The sequence below is a fragment of the Desmodus rotundus genome, chromosome 3, assembly GCF_022682495.2.
Source record: "Desmodus rotundus isolate HL8 chromosome 3, HLdesRot8A.1, whole genome shotgun sequence".
NCBI classification, from domain to species: domain Eukaryota; kingdom Metazoa; phylum Chordata; class Mammalia; order Chiroptera; family Phyllostomidae; genus Desmodus; species Desmodus rotundus.
This window is the reverse complement of record NC_071389.1, coordinates 44,782,716-44,795,725: the sequence shown is the minus strand read 5'-3', so window position 1 is coordinate 44,795,725 and position 13,010 is coordinate 44,782,716.

Sequence of the window (13,010 nt, the reverse complement as noted above, 5' to 3'; positions counted from 1 at the left end):
AAACCGGTTTTCTACAGGAAATAGAAATTTATTAAAATCAGGCCTCCTCAAAAACACTCGCTGTTCGGTTGGCAGCCTGCCAGATCAACGGTGCTGGAAGGGGAGGACACCAGCAGATGTGAGCTCCCTGCCCCAGCTCAGGAGGCTGGGGAGGCCGGGGAGGCTGGAGCAGGGCCGGCCCCTGGAGACACAGCTGTCATTCGTGTAGAAGACTCTCCATGAGACTTCTCCTAGGACACCAAAATCATGGTTTCTGACTCTTGTGAATCCCATCGTTTTCTAGAGCACGCCACTTGTGGATTCTGGCCTTTCATGGGCTCCCGAACTGTATTTCAACTTATCTCTGATCCACTTGTAGCTTTTTTTCCAGCAGGATAAAATATTAAGACCTTTATGGGGTTTTGATGTCTAATCTCAATAGAGTTCCTTAACTCCTGAGCCTCAGTTACCTCATCTCTCCGTTGGGAAAAATACATAGCCCATGAATTAAGAACTTAAATAAAATAATGGTCCCAAACTGAAAATACTGCTATTGTTATCTCCTCCCACCCCAGCGTGGGGTACCCAGAGTGACTGGCCGTATGTAGTTACCCACTGACTTGGACATTGCTTCTGTTCAGGGCCTAAGGGACTGAGGAGGCCCGGGCCTGGCTTCCTAGCTTTTCCTCTGACCCTGTAACAATGGCTAATATTTACTGAAGGTTTACTTGGACCAGCAGTTGTTCCATCCAGCTTAAACATATTGATTCATTTAATCCTCACAAACCCCCTCTGAGGTGGTTGCTAGTCTAATTTCACCTCAGAGTAGGGAGCCAGGGCCCAGAGAGGTTTGGTGGTGCTGAGACATGAGTCCAGGGGGGTTGGCTCCAGAGCCAGACACCTCAGAGCAGAGCTATGGAACCCTCATCTTTCTTGTTGAAGGAAGTTAGTTTTTAAGATACTTTCCAGGATATTATCATCTAATGTGGTACTGGAAATTTGGGAAACAGATAAAAGTCAGATACGGAGGAGCAACAAGGGACAGGACAAAGCAGCTCAGGACGTGTTTCGGGGGTGGGGAGGAAGCACACCCTGTGGTCAGCCTCTCCCTGGGACAAGGGTCTCAATAGAGATTAAGACAAATTCCAGGGGCCTGGGTTCGCTACATTTCCTCACACCCCATGCTTTCTCTTCTTTCCCGAGCGCCCAGCCTGTGGTCTTCTCCCACATTTTCTGAACAGCCTTTGGGGCTCATGCTCTTGCTTTCACTTTCTACCATTTTCAGACACAACTACTGTAGCTAGCTAGCACTTATTGTACTCAACACTGTGTGAGGCAGTCTATATACATTTTATTATTTAACTCCAGCAGCTTTGTGAAATATGCACTATTATTTCTCCGCTTTATGATGAGGAAGGTGAAGCCCAGAGAGGTTAAGTAATTTTCCCAGGCTCACACCTCATGGCCCACAGGTGGTGGACAGGTTTGAACTGAGTCTAGCTCACTCCAGAACCCAGGTTTTACCATTTGAGATCTGGTTAAAATGGATGTTAAGCCACTTGAGATCTGATGGATATTAAGTTTGACCCTGAAAGTCAAAAAAATATCAGACAGCCCGTGGGTATGTTTGGTAATATCCCCTCCCATTCCAAATTTCTTAATCCCCCATCTCAGTAAATGGCCCCACTACCCCAAAGGCCAACAGGACACCCTGACCCGTCTCTCCTTGAGCCTAATTCATCACCAGCTCTTGTCAACTCAGCCTCCGGTGCAACCCGTGGGCCCACTTTTCTCTCCTGTCTTCTCTCTGCTCCGCCCTTGTCAGTTCACCCTCACTTCCCACCTGGGCCTCTGTCTCAGGTATAATCTGGCTCCGGCCTCTTGTTCACCTCATTTTTCTCACCCTTTGCCCCTCAACTCCACAGAACAGTTACAATGAACTAGTTGGAGGACTTTTCAGGTGTTGTGTCCTGTCACCTGTCTCATGTAGGTCTCAAGGCAAACTGCTCCCTCTACCCGTGAACTTTTCCACAATTTTCCTCATTGTCTGGCTAACTCCACTTATTCTTCAGGGCTCAGCTTAGATGTCACTGCCTCTGGGGAGCTTCCTCTGAGCCCCTGAGTCTCAGTGAAGGGTTCCTGTAACACCCAATCCAGCTTGAACTTCACCCACGATACCATTTCCATTTATTCATTTATATTCTCCTTTTAAATGAGTGCAAGGTTTATCACTATGCCCAGAATTTAACTCAATATACCGTGTATTTGTTGAATGATTGAATATGCACATGTAGTGGGGCTCTGCAGAGAAACAGAACTGAGAGGATGTATATGTAGACAGAGATTTATTGCAAGGAATTAGCTCACCTGATTGCAGAGCCTGGCATGGCCCAAGATCTGCAGGGCATATCAGCAAGCTGGAGACCCAGGAGAGCGGATCGTGTAGTTCCGGTTGGAAGGCCAGCGGGCTCAAGACCCAGGAAGAACCGATGTTTCAGTTCAAGTCCAAAGGCAGGAATAATTTTCTCACTCAAGGCAGAGTCAGCCTTTCTCGAGCTATTCAGCCCTTCAACTGATTGGGTAAGGGCCCAACCACATTAAAGAGGGCAATTTGGTTTCCTCAGTCTACCGATTTACACGTTAATCTCATCCAAAAACGCCCTCACAGAAATGTCCGGAATGTTTGACCAAATATCTGGGCACCCTGTGATTGAGTCAAGTCGACACATGAAATTAACCATCACAGCACATGACTGAGTAAATTAATGAATAAATACTCAAGATAATGAGCAAATGGTGCCACTGTTCTTCACTGGTTCCTGGCTGACTGTGCGCAACTCCCTCTCTCCCCCTCCAAAGTCACTACCATTGGTCATCACTGGGGGAAAGCAAAACCTAGACCCTTAGTCCCTGAACAATGAAAATGGAAGCTTTGCTCTTCTGGTTGTTGTCTGCTATGACGGCCACATTCTCTTTCATTTGCAAACACATTGATTCAAACTCCAAAAAGGTAGGGGCAATATTCTACTCGCAATCACAGCTGGGAATGGTAATCACTGTACCAGGTGGGCAACATCCATTCTGCTACGCTTCCTCTTATTAAATAACAACAGAAAAGATTAGATAAGTAACACCAGAGGGCGGAGATACCTGTGCACACCAATGAGAACACCCAGAAGGATTTCGTCCCCACCATGAAAGCACCGTTACCTGCCTCCCTATGGCCTTCTGTCCCATCACATTAACCAAGGGACTTGAAATCAGCAATCAAATATTCATTAGTATCTACTATATTTCAGACACTGTTCAAGTGCAAGCAACAAAGCAATGATGAACATAGACAAATTCAAGTCTTTATGGAATATAAAGGGAAGGTAAATCTCCAGATCTGGTTATTCTGATTAAGTTTTTAAGAATAAATGTATTTATATTATGACATGGAAATGCTTACTTTTTACTAAATAAACAGAGAACTTGCACTTGGCATAAAAACTTGGCGCATGTTGCTTCCATTTACCTAGCACAGGCCTATCTTTTCCTACTGCACGTGACATATTGGTATAAGTATTAGAGTATCTCCTGATTACTGTCCCTATTACCTACTAAATTTCGTGGCATAGGAATGAAAACATTTCTGTAGTAGTAGGTAGATATTTGCATGGGTTTTCTTACCCTTTCTAGAACACTATAAAAGGGAGCACGGTTCTTCTCTCCCCCCTGTCTGCACGTCCTCTCTAACTATGGTTCACAGCCCTTGCCATTAAAAGCTGAAGTCAACCGATCCTCCCCTCAAATCGGGGCTGAACTCGTGCCCTGCTTTGGCTCCTAGAATTGGTCAGAAGTGTGTGTCAGTTCTAAACTCAGGCCTCAAAAGACCTTGAACTCTCCCACTCTCTCCCTGGAAACCTGTCCCACTGCCAGATAAAAAGCCTGTGCAGGCCAGCTAAAGAATGAAAGACTGAAAAGAACAAAGGAAGCTATCCCAGGTGGAGCCCTCTAGACCAGACAGACCGCAACTGAGCTGGACGTGAACTACAGAAACTTGGGTGTCGGTGGCAGATACAGATGGGTGAGTCCCACTGCTGTCAGAAGAGCTGAGAAACTAAGCCCACCCCAAACCATTGATATGAAGACTTGTGAGCTAAATAAATGGCTGTTGGTTTGAGCCTCAGAGTTCTAAGGTAGTTTGTTACACAGCAAAAGCTGAGACACTATTTGGTCCCTTTTCTGTGAACAACAAATCGACCATCACATCCTTGTAGACGTTAGGGCGGATACAATAGGGTCACCATCTGCAAGTAAGAACAGACATCCTTACTCCATAGAAATGTTGTTCTCATGACTTGACTTTTGAACAAACTGAACAGATTTTGATAAAATCATGAGTGCAGAAATTCAAATTTTTTAATTGGGAGACAAATAGAATTTGGAAGACTATCCATTTGAAGTTAAATTTCCCAAGCTTCTTAATAAAATTCAGACTTTAATAAAATTTCAGACTACAAATTCTGAAGTACAGAATAAGCCTAATCATCCCACAATTCCTCTATGTTATTTTATGACTGGGAAGAGATTACTTGAAGGAGGACCCCCTATTGGGACCCTTTTGAGATCTGCTGGTTTCACAGAAAATGTTAAAAGTCCCTGTCCTAGGCTTCCCAGAATATCTGGTGCCCAATCAAAATGCAAATGCCTAGAATTTCTGTACTCTTCATTGTCCGTCTTTCATCTGCTTCTAATAAGCCAGATATTTTTGCAAGTGTGAAACATAAAAATATAAAATACAAATTGAGGTATACATGTAACCTCCTTTATCAATTGATGCATTTTGAAGTGTGGCAAGGGATATTGTAAACTACCTATTGAATCAACAATGAAAAGATGAATGCATGGATAAATTATATTAACAGAGCTCACTTTAAATTTGCTAGCAGATTCATTTTCTAGCCTTGAAGACACTGAGCCACCTTGAGGAAGCCCTTTGTTCTGGAGCAGAGCTAGCACCCAGCATTGCTCCCCTTTCCTTTCCTCCCTTTCTTCCTATCTTAAACACGGGTGTGAAGTTTGGAGCTTTAGCAGCCATCTTGTAATCATGAAACAAAAACTATGAAGACAGAGGCCACCACTCTCAAACTGACAGAGTGAAAACACGGAGAAAACTTGGTCATCGATGGCACCATCGCACACTAGCTGGGCCAAGGCCAACAACTTCCCACCCGAGGGCTCCCTGTTTTGTGAGAAAAATGAATCTCCATTTCTTGAATCCTCTATTAAGTCTTCTCTTATTTGATGCTAAATATGAGGAAATTTTTACTTCTAGTAGTTACACAGTATCAGAAATCAGAGTTATAATTTGCACATTTTAAAAAATTAATGTTATCTTATTAGTCTCACTGTGACATAGACTGAGGTTCATTTTAGACATATTATAAATCAATAATTATATGCATAGTTAACCAGAACAATACCTTAATTATGTAGTTTGACCTCAAAATGCATAGCAACTAGTGAACACATTTATTACATATGACTTTCTTCTCTGCCGAAAACATTTTTCTCTATCAGTAAAACGCTGTTAACATGAGCTAGTTGTTGAGACATGCAAAAAATTCCTCAGGAGATCAGATTGGATGTTGTAATTGTATTTGCTGAAACAGAATTTAACTTGTAAATATAATTATCCTTGGTAGTTAGAGTGATTACTTTTCATTTGGATTCTAGTCTGGTCTTTGGAACTTAAAAATGAGATGAGGAGCCAAGGAGTGGGTTTGGGCGTCAGGAATGACAAAAAGCGCAAAGGGCCGGGGTTGGTAGTACAGCTAGTGGAAGAGTATGGAACACTTAAGATTAGCCTTCAGAGCTAGTGAGGGGTACTGCTCAGAAAATGAGAGCCAGGTGTTCCACATGTTTTATGAGGAAAACCCCAAAGCAAGCGGGATTATGCTTTTGCATCTGGGAATCAGAGTAGCCAAAAAGAACTCCCTCCTGGAAGATGGATATTGAATATTCCTCCTGGAATAACACTTATTTATTTATTTAAAAATGTTATTTATTGATTTTTGAGAGAGAGAGATCAATTTGTTGTTCCACTTATTTATGCATTTATTGGTTGATTCTTGAATGTGCCCTGACCGGGGACTGAACTCGCAATATTGGCATATTGAGATGATGCTCTAACCAACTGAGCTCTTGACCAGAACCGGAATTAAATATTTAAATAAGATTTGGATCTCACTCTCTGGAGATGATGGCTTTAATTTAATTCTGGGTCTCAAAAAAATTTTTTTTAAACACCAAAAAATTAAATTCTGGATTAATTTGTTAATAAATAAATATTGCTAACAAATTTATTAATAAACAAATAAACAGAGATGCACAGGACAGGGCCTCTCGTGATTCCCCCCTCCCACCACCTAATGTTGCTGGGCATTCACTCTTTAGGAATACCCATGGCCTATAAGTGAGAAGGAGGGAGGCAAAAGCTGGCTGGGTGGAGGGCAGGCCCTGGGGCTCTTTGGCTCTCTGACAGCCGCCAGAGGACATCCTGCTTCCCTTGGGTAGGAGGTAAAGCAGCTCCCCGTGAATGTACTGGTGTCTGGGAGTCATTAAACAAAAAACAGAGCTTTTCTGGTTCTTTGTAGTCACTCTCATTCCTGAGATGGCTGTTAGTACCTGTGTGATCCTGCCTGAAGGCAGTGGTCTGGACTGACTGCTCCAGGTTGGTTCCACGATTTTATCAACCGTGTAATTTGTAAGCTCTGGGTTATCTTTCTTAGTATTAGTAAACATATTCCTGGGAAAGGAAAGGGGAATATTCTTGCTCTCATGAAAAATGTTCATGTACCGTGGAAGCCTTTCAAAGCGTAACAGGACTTGGTGCCTGGCTTCTAAAGAGAGTATCAGAGCGCCCTATGACTAGAGTACATAAAATAGGTAACTGGCGCCATCTGGAGGACAAGATGAGTCTAAACGATAAAACAAATTTCAAAAATCTGACTCTAAAGTTATAATGACATAAACCCAAACATTATAGAAAAAATTTTTTAAATGGAATTTCCTACTTCTTTTTGCCTCCCTTGTGTTCTGAATGCACCTGGGCCTATCACAAGGGGACTGGACTCAAGTTCACATGGGACCTCAGCTTTAGACTTGACATCCCTCTTCATAGTAGGCTGGGCACCCAGTTATAGGGCTTCATTACACAAGGCGACACTCCCATTACCAAATGGCACCATTTATTGTGCCATGTTAGTCATATTTCAACTAAGTCTTAGAATTATATTGCATTTCGAAGCATCAGTCACTGATAATTTGTGTCAGAGTCATCTGGGGCATCTAATAAAACGGCAGCTTTATAGGTTTCGGTTTAGGCCTTCTGAATATGGATATTTCATACTTCATTAGGGCAATTCCTGGAAGTAGAATTTGTTGCTTTATCAAATATATATATAATATATATATATATTTGTTGCTTTATCATATATATATGGGTCAGGAACCATTCTGAGCACTTCACAAATATTACTGTATGGATGCATTGGCTCTTCTCAACAGCCACAGGGACCTAAGGATATTACTGCCCATCTTTGACTGATAAGGAAACCAAAATGCAGGAAGTAACGTCCCCGAGGTCATGTGGCCAGAGAGCATAGGACAGATCCATACAGGCATTTGGGTTTCAGAATTGGAACTCTGAACTACCATCCCATGCTGCCTTAATTAGGTTAAAACCTGGAAAATGTTCTCAATTGGAATTTTTGGCTTTCATGTATTTTTATTATATTTTTTGTTTACATCTAAAAATAGGAAATATAACTATAGCCAGGTAATAAAAATATTCTGATATGATAGGGAATATTCTCATTGCTTTGAATATACTGAGGAAAAATAGCAAATAGTCATAGTAATTAACATACAGTGAATATTTACTGTTTTATGCTCTTTTATAAGTAGTTTATCTCATTTAAATTTTTGACAACTTAGAGATAGTTATTATTGTATCTTTTAAATAGATTAAAAGTAATGGAATAGAAAAAGATATGCCATATTAACACTAATCAAAAGAACACTGGAGTGGCTATACGATTATCAGACAAAATAAATTTTAAAGCAAAGATCGTTTTAAAATGATACATGGGCCCATTCATCAAGAGGACACAATAATCCTAAGTGTTTACAAACCGAATTATAAAGCTTCAAAATACATGAAGCAAAAACTGACAGACCTGATGGGAGAAGTAGAGAAATCCACAATGACAGTCAGAGAGCCCAACGTACCTCTTTCAATAACCGATGAAGCAAACAGAAGGAAAACCAGTGAAGATACAGAAAGTGTGAACAAAACAGTCAACCAACTCCACCTAACTGACATTTACAGAACTAGCAATTAACACGAGCAGAATATACATGTTGTTCAAATGTTCACCCAACATTTGAACAACAGATTGTACCATGAGCCATTAAACCAGTATCAATAAATTTACAAGGATTAGAATCATGGAATTCAGCAGAAAATTAACAGTAGAAAGATCTCTGGAAAATCTCCAAATACTTGGAAAGTAAATAAAACATTTTTAATAATAATGGGATCAGAGAAGACTCAAAAAGGAAATAAAAATATTTTTAAATGAAAATGAAAATATAACACATAAAATCAGCTGGAAGCTGCCAAAGCAGTACTTAGAGGGACATGTACTGAAATTCCTATATTAGAATCAAAGAAAGTTCTCAAGTCAATGACCTCGGTTTCCAACTTATCAAATTGAGGGAAAATAAGAGTAAATTAATTCCAGAGTAAGTGGAAGGGAGGAAATAATAAGTATTATAGTTCACATCTGTAAAATAAAACCAGAAAACAATAGAGAACATAAACCAAAAACTAGTTCTTGGAAAAACAAATAAAATTGATAAACCTCTAGGCAGAATGATTAGTAAAAAAGAGAGAAGATAGAAGCGGCATAACTAGAGATTTGATAGACATTAAAAGGGCGATAAGAAAATATTATGAATTACTTTATGCCAAAAGATATGACCACTTTGATGAAATGGATAAATCACATGAAAGATACAAACTACCAAAGGTTGCTCAAGAAGAAATGCGTAACCTACAGAGACATAAAGCCATTTAAAAAATTTATACCGTAATTAAATCACACCCCGTAAAAAACCTCCAGGCCCAGCGGCCAGCTACGGCGATGGCTTCTGCCAAACACAGAAGGAAGAAAAAAATGCCAATTCTACAAAAACTCTTCCAGAAAATTAAAAAGAAGGGAATTCTTCCCAATTAACTTTAAGAGGCTAGCATTACTCTTACATCAAGTCTAGACAAAAGACACTTGAAGAAAACTATAACCGATTTCCCTCATAAACATAGATATAAAAATTCTAATTAACAACACATAAAAGGATAATATACCATGATCAAGTGGAGTTTATCTTAGGAATGCAAACTTGGTTTGATATATAAAGAAGAAATCAATGTAATTTACCACATTAATAAACTAAAAGAAGAAAAATTATATGCTTATTTCGATAGACATAGAAAAAGTATCTGACAAAATCTAATTTCCATTTCAAACAAAAACTCTCAGCAAATTGGGAATAGCAGGAAAGTTCCTTAACTGGATAAAGGGCATCTGTGGAAAAGCTGCAGCTGATGTTACAGTTAATGACAGATAGCCAATTGCTTTCCTCCCATATTCAAGAACAAGGCTAAGGGTATCCACTGACCCCACTTCTTTTCCATTGTGCTGCAAGTCCTGCCCAGGGCAGGAAGGCAAGAAAAGAAGTAAGTGCATCTAGGTTGAAAAGGAAGAAGCAAAGCTGTCTTTGTTTGAAGATGTTTGTCTAAATAGAAAATCTGATAGAATTTACCAAAGAACTATTGGAAGTAATGAATGAGATTAGCAACGCAGCATAATACAAGATCAATATGCAAAAATCAGTTGTGTTTCTATATACTAGCAAAGAACAATTTGAAATTTTAAAATACTACAACAGCATCAAAATTATAAAACACTTTGAGAAAAATCTGACAAAAATATTCAACACATGGATGACTGAAAATTACAAAGCATTGCTTAGAGATATTAGAGAAGACCCCAATAAATGGGGAATTCATGAGTGAGAAGACTCATTACAGTTAAGATGTCAATTATCTCCAAATTGACCCACAGATTCAATGAGATCTCAATAAAACCTCCACATGACTTTTTGTAGAAGTTGATGGGCTTATTGTAAAATTCATATAGAAATGTAAAGGATGTCGAATAATCAAAATAATTTAAAAATTAACTAGAGGGTTAACATCTTATTTTAAGGCATAACAAAACTATAGAAAATAAGAAACTATTGTTGTAAAGACAAACAAATCAGTGGAACAAAGAGTCAGAAATAGACAATATGGAGAACTGCTTTTTGATAAAGGTACTAAGGTAATTCAATAGAGAAAGGATATTTTGATAAATTTTGATATTATGATATACCCATGTAATCATCACTATTATAAAGATTAAGAACTTTTGGGGAATGGCAGAAATATTCTCCATCTTGATAGCAGTGATGATTACATAGGTGTATCATATATAAAAACTTATCAAACTGTACACCTTAAATAGCTCAATTTATTGCATGTCAATCGCACCCCACTAAAAACACCTTCTTCCAGAATCAACTCTCTTAAGGTATTCCTTATTAATAAAGCTTCGCCTTTTGCTACTTTCAAATTCACCAACTTGGTAAATTTTCCAAGTTTATTTTTAAAAGTGGATTCTAAGACAGTGAAACAAGAACTTTTGTTTGAGGTGAAGAAATTGTGGCAACTGTTGTTATATGTGTCCTATATTATTAAATATATTTAAGAGGGTATCTACCTGGTTGGCTTACACTTTGAAAACTTAGTGGGAGAGTCAGATGGGTAAGCAGACAATTTCAATATAACTGCACATATATACACATGCTCTATTGAGAGAGAGAGAGAAAGAAAGAGAGAGAGAGGGAGAGAGAGAGACAGAGAGAGTGGAGCCAGGGGGAGGGTATGCAGTATGCAAAGAAGACTTTGTGGAGATGATGCCTGAATCGAGTTTTTGGGTTAGAATTCAGCAAAGTAGCAGGATACAAAATTAATATCCAGAAATCAGTTGCATTTTTATAGGCCAATACTAAACTAACAGAAAGGGTAATTAAGAAAACAATCCCATTCATAACTGCTTCAAAAAGAATAAAATACCTAGGAATAAACCTAACAAAGGATGTAAAAGACCTGTACTCAGGAAATTGTAAGACACTGAAGAAAGAAATTGAGGAAGATACAAATAAGTAGAAGCACATACCGTGTTCATGGACAGGAAGAATTAACATCATTAAAATGTCCATACTACCCCAAGCAATCTATAGATTCAATGCAACTCAGTCAAGATTCCAATGATGTATTTCACAGAACTAGAACAAATACTTCAAACATTGATATGCAACCACAAAAGGCCCCAGAGAGCAACAGTGATCCTGAGAAAGAAGAACAAAGTTGGAGGAATCACATTACCTAATGTCAACCTATACTATAAGGCCATAGTAATCAAAACATCCTGGCACCGGCATAAAAACAGAAACATACATCAGTGGAACAGAATAGAGAGCCCAGAAATAAGCCCACACCTTTATAGTCAATTACTATTTGACAGAGGAAGCAAACACATACAATGGGGTAAAGATAGTTTATTCAATAAATGGTGTTGGGAAAATTGGACAGATACGTGTAGAAAAATGAAATTAGACCACCTTCTTACACCATACACAAGAATAAATTCAAAAGGATCAAAGGCTTAAATGTTAGATCCCAAACCATAAAAATCCTAGGAAAAAAAATGTAGGCAGCAAAACCTCTGACATTGCTCGTACCAATTTTTTTATTGGATATATCTCCCCAGGCAAGGGAAACAAAAGAAAAAAATGGGACCATAGCAAACTAAGAAGTCTTTGGGCAACAAGGGAAATCATCAACAAAATAAAAAGACAACCCACAGAATGGGAGAACATATTCTCCAATACATCTGATAGGGGGCTAATAGCCAAAATGTATAAAGTACTTATAAAACTCAACACCAAAACCACCCCCCCCCCCAAAACCCAACCGAATTAAAAAATGGGCAAAAGACCTGAACAGACACTTCTCCAAAGAGGACATACAGATGACCAATGGACATATGAAAAGATGCTCACATCACTAATCATCAGAGAAATGAAAATTAAATGACAATCAGATACCATCTCACACCTGTCAGAATGGCCATCATCAATAAATCAACAAGCAACAAGTGCTAGCAAGGATGTGGAGAAAGGGGAACTTTTTTGCACTGTCAGTGGGAATGCAGATTGGTGGGGCTGCTGTGGAAAGCAGTATGGAGATACCTCAAAAAACTAAAAATGAAGCTGCCTGTTGACCCACCAATCCCACTTCTGCGAATATATCCAAAGGAACACAAAACACTAATTAGAAAGAACATAAGCATCCCTCCCCCCAAGATATGGAAGCAGCCCAAATGTCCTTCAGTATATGAGTGGATAAAACAACTATGGGACATTTACACAATGGAATACTACTTGGCAATAAAAAAAGAAAAAATTTTACCCTTTGAGACAGTATGGAAGGGCCTGGAGAACATTATGCTAAGTGAAATAAGCCAGTCAGAGAAAGACAAACACCATATGATTTCACTCATAAGTGGAATCTAATGAACAAACTGAACTAACAAGCAAAACAGAGACAGACTCATAGATGGAGAGCAGATGACAGCTGTTGGGGGAGCGAGTTTAGTGGGTGGAGGGATTGAACAAAAAGGAAAAAGGACTCATGGACATGGACAACCATGTGGTAACTGCTGGAGGGGAGGGGGTTGTAAGGAGAATAAAAGGTAATGGAAAAAATATAATGAAGATTAAATTTTTTTTAAAAGTTGGAATAAGTGTCAGAAAACACCAGAAGCCACTGGACTCTTTCCTCCAGTGCCATGGGATTGTATAATAGGTGTACTGAT